This window comes from Zonotrichia albicollis, chromosome 3, assembly GCF_047830755.1.
Source record: "Zonotrichia albicollis isolate bZonAlb1 chromosome 3, bZonAlb1.hap1, whole genome shotgun sequence".
NCBI lineage: Eukaryota > Metazoa > Chordata > Aves > Passeriformes > Passerellidae > Zonotrichia > Zonotrichia albicollis.
In genome coordinates this window covers 77852144-77865879 of record NC_133821.1, presented here as the reverse complement: position 1 = coordinate 77865879, position 13736 = coordinate 77852144, and the positions used below count along the sequence as shown (strand labels likewise).

At 38.8% G+C, this 13736-nt stretch overlaps 1 protein-coding gene across 5 annotated transcripts in view; it reads right to left on the bottom strand.

The window, feature by feature from the left end:
• The window catches only part of HS3ST5 (heparan sulfate-glucosamine 3-sulfotransferase 5), a 198803-nt gene that overhangs the window by 59675 nt on the left and 125392 nt on the right, over window positions 1–13736 (bottom strand). The gene's annotated exons all lie outside the window — the stretch shown is intronic.

Here is a 13736-nt window from a genome sequence, read left to right as displayed (position 1 = left end):
CTTCATTGCTCTTCTCCAGACATGCTCCAGCACATGAAGCTTCAACCTTTGATGTGTTTTGCCTCATGTCATGCACAGGGATTTCACAATCCCATGATACCCTTCCCACTGTCCCCTTTCTACTTCACTGAAATGTATCCTTATACTAATACACTTTTAAACAATTCCATACTGGTGTGCCACAGTCTATCAGAAATTTTTCAGGAGCTGCTGCAGAGCACAAAGCAAAGCTTCAGGTAATGCAAACTGCTGACATGTTTTTCAGAAGCCTCTCAAAATGAGAAATTTCTCTTTGCATAAGTTGTACTCTTTAACCTTAAAGAGCAACAGACCTTATGTTAAAAATAATTTGAAATAAAGGTTAACTTTGCTTAACTATGCCACCTCAGCCAAATATTCCCCACAGCATTCCTGTCATAACTGTGTCATATTGTGTAGTATGAACACAGCGCTTCTTTAAATTAAACTTTTGATAGTTTTACAATAGTTCTGTAAGAGCCCATGAAAGGATAGAAACTTTACTGGACAAAGCAAAGGCTTTTGAACTCCTGTGGTTACCCATATGAATTAGATGACTTAGAAGGTTTCATACCGTGTGCGTACCTTTCTTTGCTCTGCAGTGCTGCTTTCCTTCTTCCCTCCCTGTACAGTGAGCCAGTCCTCCTTGTGCTATGATAATACTTTTGTGTCTGCTATGACCTCTGGAACTGAATAGCTGTTTCATATAATTGCAAAGCTACCCCGCTCTTTCCCACTAGCTTCACCTCAATCCTGAGAAATGAAACAAAGAGAGATTCTCCTCACAGCCGCTCTTCAGTGAGCTCAGATGTCTGAGCCACAGCCAAAACTAGGTCAAACAGCCCGTTTCCACATCACATACTGACCTCTTAACAATTTTGCTCTGTGATATTCCTAGTGGGTCTTAGCACAGACATTTACAAGCAATGAGAGGAATAAAATCCTCTCCAACACTTTCTCTAATTTTAAAATAAATTGGTGACATAGTTTGAAGTTCAGTCTAAAGATGTGCTAATTATACAGGGAAAAATCTAATTAACCGAACCAGGAAACCCATAGCAACTATTGTCACATTCTTGTATGACAGAAGCATCAATCTGGCAGTCACTGGAGCATACGCTCAATAACTGCCTGAACTCAGATCCTTTTTCATCAAGACCTGCAAAGTTAAAATGAGATACCAGCTATGACAACAGTTCAGCTTCACAGGCCATATTGCATGAAGCAGCATTTCCTTCTCTCCTATTTTTTTTTTTTAATCTAAAAAATAAATAAATATATAAGAAACGTCCCAAACAAAATACACTTAGCATACTTGTAGGTTGAAAGTGTTGAAATGTTATGAAAATGACATTCCCCGAGAGTGAAAGGGGATGAATTTGTAATAGAATGGAATATATATTTTTTCTTTCTGCAGCACTTAATATATTACACTGAAAAACAATGGAATTCTTGGTAGAAGATAATAGGGCATTAAAAGACAGAGTGAGAAAATGCCAGGAAAACAAAATCCAATGTATGTAGGAGAGATGAAATTGCACCACTGATAAAAATGATCATTTCTGCTATAATTTATCTCTCTCAGCACTCATTACTCTGAATACAGGAAAAAGTTAAAATATTATGGACATTTTGAAGGCTCTTCCTTCTCCAAAAGCATCACTAAAAATAGGAGGAAAAATGCTAATCTCAGAGGGAGTGAAAGACACACCACTTGTAAACTGTAATAATGCAGGACCTGTTTAAATAAGTTTGGTACATATGTCTTCCAAAGCTTTTAGATTTAAAAGGTTCAAACAGTCCCTGGCATAGTTAGCATTGCTGATTAAACACTAGAGGAGGCTTTTATGTAGCATAAGGGTTTGAGTTTTTTTTAAACCAGCTGACATAGCTAGAAGGAACTTTCAGGCTTAAAAGAAATTCAATACACTTAATGGTGTGAGAAGAATGATACAGGTCAACACAGTGTTTGGAAGATCCCAAAATTTCCTGCAAGGCTGGTGTATGTGTTTCTGATACCCATGAATTAGTGAGCTAATGTGCAAGATACATGTAAAGAAGAGACTATCAATGAAGCAGTAAATTCTCAGCATTGTTTGGCATAAGAACTAACAAAAATATGAGTCTGGAACACTGTAGCATCCCCAGTGAAAAGGCAAGATCTGAAATAAAGGTCAGTCTGTGGCAAGGAGCATACAAGGTGTTAGGTAGGATATGGCATGCAAATGAAGATTGGGCAGAATTTTGAAATAAAATCAATGAAAATGAGACTAGCTGTGACGGTGTTCACAGGGGTTTTCAGGTGAGGGAAGAGACAAGAATGTTGACTCCATGTTCAGAAGGCTTGATTTATTATTTTATGAAATATATTACATTAAAACTATAATAAAAAGAATAGAAGAAAAAGTTCAGAAGGCTAGCTAAGCTAAGAATAGAAAAAACAAGAATAATAACAAAGGCAGCTGCCTCAGACTCTCTGTCCGAGTCAGCTCTGCTGTGACTGGCCATTAATTACAAACAAGCGCATGAGACCAATCACAGATGGACCTGTTGCATTCCACAGCAGCAGATAATCACTGTTTACATTTTGTTCCTGAAGCCTCTCAGCTTCTCAGGAAGAAAAAATCCCAAGAAAAGGATTTTCACAAAAAGATGTCTGCGACAACTAGCTTGACAAGATTTTTCAGGACTGATACAATGGTAAAGGGGAAAAACTTGCTGCAAAGGAGGGTGAATTGTGTTAAGCTTTGACTGATCAGCCACATCCTTCCACAGAATATGGCACTCTGGTTGGCGTTACTCTTCAAAAGACTCACCCACACTTTCTATGAAGAAGCTGAAATGATATACCCGAGTTACTCATCTATGAGGGTTCACTTAAGGAAAATAAGGATTATAAATCCATTTCTGAGCATGTCTAGATCATAAACTCATTAAACAGGTAATGTCAGAGATGGATTTATGTGTTCTATTTCTACTAAGACATAGTAAGCAAAACAGCATAATAAAAGAACAGAAGTATGCATTCCATAGATTAGGGCAGTTTTTTGGATAATTTATTACAGAAGATACTATCACAGACTTGGTAGAAGACACTATCACTGTCACAGATTATCATTATAGATTGTGCAGCTCTTGCTGCACTTTAAATACCTTATGTATTACTCACTCAGCTAAAAAATTGTTAAAGGAGGAAATACTAACTTACATGTGGCGGCAGAAAGTAAGGTTGTTGGTGTAGGGGGATAGAACATAAGTAAATAAAGGTAATATAGAAAGTAATCTTACCCCCTAAAGAGTTGCAGCTGAGCCAGTTATTAAGGATTAGGAGCAGGACTGACTTTTAACAGGCCACAGCTGTAGCCAATCAGCAGAGTGTTATAAAAGAGTGGATTGGTTGGCAGAGGGGAACTGGAATCAGTTGGTTGCTGTGAGGACAAGGAAGAGTCAGTGCCTGGAGGAGCTGCCTACAAGAAACATCAAGGAGGTGCAAAACTCCAGCAATATGGAACCCTTGCACTATAATGACAATGTGCTGGTATGCCATGAAAAATACTTTGCTTGACACAGCAATGGGGTATGAGTTATTTGTAAGGAACAAATATATATTAATTAATTGTATAGGGAAAAGATATGATAGCATAATTGCTAGAATTATAAATCACTATTTCCATCCTTTCCTTCAATATTTTGGCTTGGTCTGTGTGAAAAAAAATAAAATCAAAATGAGTATTTAGGTTTGTCTTTGTTGATCATAGCCTACACTTTTATGTAACAAAAGACAGCATCAGTTTCTTTGAGTTTTATATTATAGATGAACACCCCCTTTTGGATTGTGTTGGATTATCAGTTATTCTCAGGAACATGGGTTCTGAGAAGTATGAAGCCCTCTTACAGTAGTTTTTAAGACAAAATATGATTTTTGCTGCTGAATCCCTGGTGCACAGAGTAGCTACCACTCAGTACCCAAGACATTGCATTCAGGAGGCACTTCTCGCTGTGAACTCCAGGGTCCCAGTTTCTCTTATTTACAACCCAATGAGTAGATAAATGGATATGAATGAAATGTTTACTTTAAAACTGACTTCTGTAGCAACCTCGAGAGAAAAGAAACCCATTAAATCCTTCTTTAATTAGATAAAAGAAACCTGTTCTTTGTTGTATAGGCTTGGCCCCAACATACCAATGTAGGGCAGAATAAAATAATTTATTAATTATACCGTACTCCATGATTTCAGGGCAGGCTCTTGCCAGTCATCAGCAAACCTACAAGTTATCATTTGAGTCATCAGCTAGAGAAAAGTTTATGTCCAAGCAAGTCCATTCCTCCACTTGCAGTGATTACAATATTATTTTCTTCAAGGTAACAAGGACATTATTCAATATAGGGAGGATGAAGACTTAACACTTAATATCTTGTATAAGAGCTGTTAGGTTTCTCCAGTAATGCTTAATGTTGTATCACATCTCTCAGGATCGTTTTCTTTCACAGGGGAATCTCCCAGGAGATAATTTTTGTGGTGCTTTATGCAACACATTAAATGCAGCAGGTTTCTTTCAAAAGAATTAGAGTCATTAGAAGACTAGAAGCAAAGACTGGATGCAGTAATGCTTTTTTTCTTCTAACCCATACAAGGGAGACAAGGGAAACTAAGAGACAACTTGTCTGGTTGATTAGCAAGTGGCAGTAGAAGGTATTGCTGTGGATCTTAGAAGCTTGCAGCTATATCTATTATCAGAGGTTTTAAGGACTTCAGTATTTAAGTAGCTAAGTTGTCCTTTTAAAGGTGTCCTCACATGTGTGCTCTGCTTTACTGTGTTTTGTGAGGCACCTTCTTTTCTTGTTGCCCTGGTATGTTTTGGGAACAAATTTTAGAATGTGTCCTGTAGAGAAGAGTCTCCAGTTTGTGACATTTCTCAGTGCCTTGGCATTTTCATATTGGTTAGAGCTGTTCTTCCCTGTACTGATGAAATGGAGGGTAATGCATCACAGGGAGACAAGAGCTGAGGGGTTTTGAAAGAAAAATGCATGTCTGTGTACAGGAAAATAAGTGATGGCAGAAATACAAAGCAAATTCCATATCTTCCCCATATTGCCACTGAACAGGCAACAAGGAACAACCACCTTCTTTCATCCTCTTGTCAGACAGATCCAGCATGTTCCCACACATGAGGTGGAAGAGACAGGACAGGCCCCTTTCATCAAGAATGGCCCATGTTTCCATGCATCTTTAAATACCCATAAGTATTTCAGAGACTGTGATGTATGGTTTTTTTTCAGTCACCATTTTCCAGGATGTGAAGACAGGCTGGGTGCTATCCTTCAGTGGTTCTCATAAAAAAAGTAACATTTTAAACCTCAAGGAGCTAAATGACAAGTATGAAGGAAGAAGTTTTACCCAAGGTGTGGACAACTCAACTCTGGAGTTACTCCCAGGGCACACTGAAGCTCAACAAAAGTCAGAAATTTATATGAAGAGTCACTGGGAGTAATAGTTAGGGTACTCTGTGAACCACTATGAGAAATCCCCACACATCTTCCAAAGCATTAGGGAGTTCTGGAGGTGCAATTCCATGGCACCAACCACTCCCACAATGGAAAAATCCTCAGACCTTCACAGTGGAAAAATTTGTCACATCCCAATAAGGCAATATTCCTGTTTCTGTTCTGATTTTTGTGGAGAAAGATTGAGATTCAATTTGGGTTTGTAAAAAAGATTTCTGTTGAACTGTCCTTCCATTCAGGATTGACATTACTATTACAAGTATTTTACTAAAAGTGTGTAATCAATTCAAAGCAGCTGCAGCCCAGAGGGCTTGTTTTGGACACTACCCTCAGAGTGCTGACAAGAAAATGTTCAGAACTTTCTTGGCTCCAAGGGAGCAGCCTGGGGTCAATCAACGTGTTTTTGCTTTGTTGTAATGAACATCTGGAATTTAAACCCCTGTTTTCTGTAGCTGATTTGCTACAGATTTTTCTCTGGTATCCATAATATGCTGAGCACTCTTAGAGCAACACCTGACTTTCCTTATGGGGCTTTCCTGCTGAGAAAGCAGGAGGCAAAAGCCTCCAAGCAGTAGTGGGATGCTTGGGCAGACATTTGGCACACCTTTAACCTGTGCTTCTTTGGCCCACGTTTCACTGAGAGTAAACACAGTATAGTTTTAAATGTAGGTGAGTGTGAGTGTATTGGACCACTGCCTGACTATTCCCTAACACCACCCTGTGATAAGCTGGGATGTGATCTACACCCAAAGAGAATTTTGTTTGGCAAAGGCCTGACATAAAATAGCAAGGACATATTTAATGAAGAGGTAAAATTAGACAGTGCAAACAACGAGCAGAACACCAGGTTTCTTTCACTTTTCTGCAAGGGCTGAGAGAAGGCATAACAAGCATTAGCATTTTCATGGGGTGAATTTGAATGGAACAATGCAGATATTGGACTGCTGATGATAGGTAAGTTACAATATCCTAAAAGAGGAAACAATTGGGAAGGGAACAATAGTTCCAACCATAAAAATAGAAAGAAAATTGAAGTGGATTGGATTTTTAAATAACACTTAAATTAATTTTCTTAAATAGTCTAAAGTTTACACAGGTAAGATGTTCCATAATTTTCTGTAACAAAAGCCTGTAAATGTTTTTTATTGAAACCCAATTCAGCTACAAGGAAAAGTAATCGGGAAATTTTTTTTTTCGAGTTTTGGAAGGAGGACCTATCTGTCTTGTACAGTTTCTAACACCATCAGTACTTCTCATATTATATATATATATAGAGTAATTGACACTGTCATTGATTTGTAGCCATTAGATCAATATTAGCTTGAGAGGTCCCATAATTCTTGCAGTTTTAACATTTAAATGACATTGCTGAATATAAAGTGTATCAAAGGTAGATGATTTGAGTATTAATTCCTCATTATTTGTGGAAAGAATGATTAACTTCATTGAACCTTCACCTGAATTTCTTTGGCAGGGCATTAAAAATTGATCTCTATTTTTGTATTTTTCTTTAGAAGTCCAGGTACAGATAATGAGTGTTCAAACCTTGATGATTTTTTTACTTATTAGTAGAGACAAAGATGCCTATTTTGTGCTAATGTTAAATAATAAGGAATTTTATGTATTCTAATTTGAACTGCTGGTATCATTGCTGCTAATGAAGTCTCTTCAATTCACAGAAGATGGTACGCTATTTCAACAAGACCAGCAAAATATGTAAATCAGCATGTGTGAAACAAAAAGGGAAAAATAAATCCTGTTGCTGTCATATTTCCTTCTGAAGTTCTGCAACAAATCAGAAATAATTCCAAAGAAAGGGTTATCTTTTACTATATGACACTTTTATGAAATTTTTTTAGCTTTTCTCTTTAGTGCAGGAAAGAAATCATTACAAATAGGATACAAGTGACCTACAGATAATAAATCTCCTCCTAGATATTTCTTTGTGTTTGGCTCATTGGGCATTATATATAATAAATACATTAATTTTAAATATGTTTACTTATATTTAATTTTGAAATAATTACTACAGCAATATGTAAGCCTTGATCTTATTGCCACAACCATTTCACATTCATAATTTATGAAACAGCTTATAAAGCATATTAAAGCTTTGATGATCAAAAGACCTAGATGTAATCTGGCCTCTTTGTTGTTTTTGGCTGGTGATTGTCCACAGTAATCTGTTTATATTTGATACTATCACGATCCTCTAAGATACTAACATACAGCAATATTAGACAACTACAATGACTGTGGGATGGAAATTTCCATTTGCTCCAGAAAACATTCATCAACTCTGAAATGACAAAAAACCATAATCACTGTAATTAGGTTGTTCAATATACAACAAATTTTGATTCATCCTACTTAGCTGTATTTTCTCCAGTTCTCCCTACTCTAACTCAAATACATCTCTTTTTTGTTTCCTCCAGATATTTTTGTCGTTTCTGTGAGATGATTTGGAATTAACTGTGGTCATACTGAACCAGCTAGATATTTTAATATCAAAATCCCTCTAATTCTTAATATCATTACAACTACTTCACTTTTGTGACCTGAATATCCATATAGTTTCATGGGTTTGGCAGTTCAAAAATGGTTATTCTGCTTGCCTCACATGCCATTCAGAGTTTTCTCTATAAGAACCTTCCTTGGTGTTAATTATCTTTAGGTGAGGAATTTTGGACTGTTAATTGGTTGTTTTTATGAGCAGCATGAGGATATCTGGACTGATCCATTGGTAATGTCTACACTTGGGAAATCTATTTTTGCGACAATGAAAGATAGAAATGGAGAATTTTTTGCTGAATTTATTTGAAAATTAGTTCTCAAATGCCACAGTCAGAAGGTTGTGGTAATGGCAGTGGCACAAGGAGTAAGACAGAACAGAAATTTTACTCTCAAGGAAGCAAAAAGTGCCCAGAGGAGGGCAGGAGGCATGTCCTGGGCAGCAGGATCGCCTGGCTCTGCCATCATCACCTGCACTTTGGCTGGCTGGCATATTTTCAGATGTGTAGAATTAAGAAATGCCCCAACAAAATGAACAAAACAATCTACCACAAACCCAGGAGGTAAACATCCTCCCTTGGATTAAATGACCCAAGAACCTTAGCGTACATTTTAATTCTCTATTTCTTCTTTAAAGAAGAATTGAAATGCAGTTAACAGTAGCAAGTGTTCATATTAGATAAGGGGAATTGTTGCTACTCATATAATTATGCTGTTTCTGTAGCTGAATCTGGCAGTGAGAGAGAGCAAGACATCACATCACATTGTCAGGACAGTTGGTGCCTTTGACTAGAATCCATTTTCTGGTGATCAGAGATGCAGTTTTTATAACTACTTCTGTGCAAACCCAAACATCAATGAAACAAACATCTTTCAGAAGACAAATTCCTTTTAAGCCTTTTTTGCAATGCTGATGTTTTTAATGTGTTTTTTAAAAACTGCAACAAAGACAAGTGTGCAGATCAAAAAGTGCATACAAATAGAATCCTTAATCTGTATCTGTAATAGGAACTGAGCTTTCTGAGAATTGCAGAGATATATATTTTTAATGACTCAGACAAATCCTTTCCTAAGTATATTCATTAGTTTGGGGTCTTTTACTTTTTCCTTACCTAGCATAACCTCTTCAGAAATCTTGATATTTAGAATCATGTTCAAAGGCTGTTCACAGTAAATCATCTGGGGCACTCAAGGAAGTTTTGTTGTTTCAGAACTCTCCTCCCCCCTCCACACAAACCCCATTGCTGAGGACTCATGCATGCCATCTGCTGGCATTTTCCAAACCTCTTATAAGCACATTGCTGTTTTGTGGCCTCTCCCTTGTTCCTCCAAGTGACACAAAGCACTCCAAGTACTGCTGAGGTCAGGCACAAGTTACTGGAATCCCTAAAATGCAGCATCTCCCCAGTGGGATGTCCAGATGTTGAACTAATCACATTTACTGGGCACTTTGTCTCAATTTTTTTTCTCTTTGAAGCATATTTTTCAATAATGTTGGAATAACTAATTCTTGTTTCACTAGGAAAAGCATTTTAATTCTAGTTAGCATTTATGAGAAATATTTTCTTTCCATGGGATTCAGTGGGGTATTGATATGAAAATGTTTAGAATTCATGCCAGTGTCTTATGCTCATGGGAGATCCCTTGGAAATTGGTATTTAAGGGCTCCTCCAACCCAACCAAAACCATTCTATTGTTTTATGATTTATAAAATCTCTTGACAGTAAAGAAACATTGAAAAAGGCATGCCTTTTACAAAATGTAAAACTGCACTTTCAAGACTACATTTTAGGTCTTTTCAATCACTTTATTAATATGGCAGTCATTTGCAATTTTAACCATATGCCCTTGCAGTTACATTTTTTTGTGAATATGTTAAAAAATACATGTCTGTGCATGAATATGGAAATGCATGTAATTATATAAAGATAGATGTGGATGTTTGCATGTCCATGTGTTTCTGTAAAGCAAGAAGACTAGCTGTGACTGAAAAAGTTTGAGCACCACTGGAATTTCCTTCTCTTTAAAGGGATGAGCATACATGTGTGCATGCACATACACTCATATAATATCCGTTCTTGTGTGTCTTTGTAGAAGAGCAGGTAAACTGAACAGCTTTTTTTTTTCACATTAACAAACCAGTATTCTTCAGGAAAAGATTGAAGCCCACCAGAGTTCTTGTTCTGTAATGACAGTAATCACTGGTAGGGAAATTGTTAAGTGGCTGAAGTGGTAATTCAAAAGAAACACTGCATAGCAAGCTTTCATTTGGCTGAGGAAAATGTAATGTTATAAGACCAACAAAATAAACAGGGTCTTCCATCCTGTTTGCACAAAATGACTGCCAAGTCCCAGGGGTGGAGATGAGGACTTGTGCTCTCAGCTCCCACACACAAAGTGCCAATCTTATACGAACCATTTATCACATATTAATTTCTGTCTCATCAGCAATGCTATCAAAACAGGGATGAAAAAAGGCCATGGCTAACTTGAGGTGAGTTAAGGCAGTAAAACCTCTGAATATTCTTACTAACTTTATTGATCCAGCCCTCCTTTGTGTCTCTTTGAAGGAGAGAATATGCTTATTTGCTTTTGTGCAAGGTGTTGATGAAGTAGCTAGTTCTAAGGAAGGAGAAAATAAAAAGGCCAACAAACATGTAAGACCAATTTTGTGTAAAGAAAACATTTCCACACTCAGACCAATGCAAAGATCCCTGAATCACATTTCCTGAAATGCAAGACATAGCTCCCCTGAATCAGCCAGTCTGTCTTCCTCTAAGGATGCCAGTCTATGGAAATTCAAAGCTTCTATGACAAGCATTCCAATCTAGAAAATGTAAGAGAGGTTAAAGAGAGTTAAAAAAAAATCTCTTAAAACGCTAGCATATGAGAAATAAATGATAAATCCTATAACACACATATATTGAAAAAATACAGGGAAAGCATAAATCTAATCTCTGCCCCTCACTCTTTCTCCCACACTATTGCAACAATGAAAGCCTTACTTTTGGATTTTCTTGTTTTATTTAGGTAATCTCTGAAATGGAAAACCAACACAAATAGAACTTACTGGTTTCTGAAAATGAGCGTATTATATGTTTTTAGGAATTGGTCGGATAATCTCATGAAACATTAAAGTTAAGCGTCTTATTAAGATCATATTTGGAAAAATGTCACAGTGACATATTTTTGGGAATCTTAATTATGAGAAAAGACACTGATAGAAGACATTATTCTTCACAGAGGAATAGAAGAAGTAAAATAAAATAATTTTTCTGTTACTTATATAAATCATTTGGTGCAATTATAACGGTGTTCAAGGATTAATATTGGAATGTTAGAATAATAACATTTAAAATAATTGCTTTTGTTCCTTTAATCTCCTAGTTTCATTGTTCTTTCATCTTCTGCTTAAATCCAAATGGCTGCATTTGAAAACTTTTAAAAACATTTCACCAGAAAAGCTCATAGAGATATATTATCTCACTTTCATTTCTGTCCTGAGGCTATCATGTTTGACAGTGACAGAAAATAGTTTCAAGGACAATATAATGACAGAGATGGAATAAATTAAAGGAAACTATGAACTACTTAGTTGCAGAAATAATTTGCTCTTGTTCTAAAGCTGAAATCTGGAATAAATATTTTAGACTGGAAAAAAAAAAGCCTTTAAACAGGAGCAACCTTTAAAAACCTGCTACTATTTAATTCATGATAGCAGTATTTTGAAGAATTCCTAACATTTTCCAATTGCCACTTTCTCTGCCAACTATAAAATTTGGGTGAAAAGTTAATTACATATTGCTGTGGTGTGTTCTTAAGTTCGTTAGTTTGCTCCCCCCATTTTCTGTATTACTTCCTGCTGCTACCCTGCCAGTTATGTTGCTATGGAAATGAAACTGCTCCTCCCTTGGTTTCTCTTATAAAGTGAAAGTTGTTTCCTCCTTGGGGTCAGTCAATCACTCTTTTTCTCCTCCCAGGTTTCGAGAATTTTCCTTTCTCTGGGAGGTATGGTTGGCTGTAGCCCCGGAGCCCCTCCTATGATTTATAACAGTTGGTTACTTTAGTGTATCAGTTATGTTTCGTACCTCCAAATATGTATTTCTATTGGATAGCCGGGTTTCCCTGCCTTCTTCCCCCCTTTTCCCTTAAAACCCTCTCCTGCCCCTTGTTCGGGGCCATTTGCTGGGTGTTTTTCCCCTCTTTGTTGGTTCTTCTGTAATAAACCGACAGTTTACCCCCAGCAAGTGGTCGCCTCCTGACTCGTCTCTCACCGCGCTGCTCCGAGCTATCCCCCCAGCTCAGCCCGAGGCCAAAGCCGCCGAGGGGGGCTGTTTTCTGATGCGCAGGGGCCCTGGCCTTCGCCCCTCTCCAGATAGCCGGATTCCAGGGCCGTTCACGCCCCCGCGCAGAGTGGCGCCCAACGTGGGGCCTGAAATAATCAAAACAGACCCCTCGGAAGTGGAATTTTTAGTTTCCAGTGGACGCTGCACTACCTCGGGGGGGGGCAGGCTCCGTTGTAGGAGCGGCACTCCCTGTAGGATCGGAATCGGGAACCCTCGCACCCAGAGAGGACGGTTCCGGAGACGAAAATACCCCTCCTGATTCATCACTTGCTGCTGCCACCGGATTAGGTAAGGTCGGGCCCTGCTTTGGGGACCTTTCCGACTTTCCCCCTTGCCTTTTTAAAATTTCCCTGGGGGTGCATGCCCTGCCTTGGGGACCCACCCTTCCACCCTCTTTCCTTGAATTTTTTTTCCTTTTACTGAAGCCCCAGACTTGGGGACAGTAGGGGGGAGGCAGGGGCTGGTGGAAAGTGGCTTTCTGTTGTTTTCAGGTGGTGGTTTTTACCATCAGAGGAATTTTCCCCCCTTTATAGTATTGGCAGTTCCTGTACTATAAAGGCACTTATGGGTGCTAGTTTGGGAAAATCCCAGAAGGAGGTCTATTATATTCTAAAGAGTATACTGCTTGGAGGTGGCCAGAAGGCCCCCAAGCAAGAATTAAAATTCTTAACTAAGTGGATCTTTTCTAAGTTCCCTGAAATTTCCCCAGAACTTGCAAAACAGCCACACCTTTGGACTGCCGTTTTGGCAAAATTGGAACAAGCAGTTGATTCTGGGGAGACAAAATTAGCAACTGTGGCATTTTGGGCAAACAGAGTGCTCAAAACACTCTCTTCGTCCGGGGAACTTAAGAAAAGCCCTGCCTGTCCCCGATCCCCCCGTTCGGCTTCCCTTACCCCCCAACCCTCTCCCTCTCCCCATAGGCATGAGCCCTCTAGAGGGATTTTGAAGGCCAACAAAAAGCAGGGTTTCCATGCTGTCCCTGCTCCCTCTCGACCGGCTCAGCCTCCCCGTGGGAGGAGCCCTGGCCAAGCTCCTCCCCCTATATCCTCACCCTCTACCCCAGTTCCCGAGTCCCCGGTTGTAACCCCTAAGTCTGTTCGTTTTAGCACCGTCGAAGATGGCGACAGAGCTTCTTCTTCTTCTACTACCCCTTTTCTCTCAAGCGGCAACCCTTTCCTTTACCCTGAACACAGCCCTTGCCCAATCCCCCCTCCCTCGTATCCTCCCCCCGTCCCGCTCGCTCCTCCGTACTCTGAGAAACCTTCAGTTCTTGGCACCCAACCTTCAGCTCCCTCTCAAACTTCTCCCCCGGTTCAGCCTCCCGTTCCCTCCTCCCCCGCTTCACTTTCGCT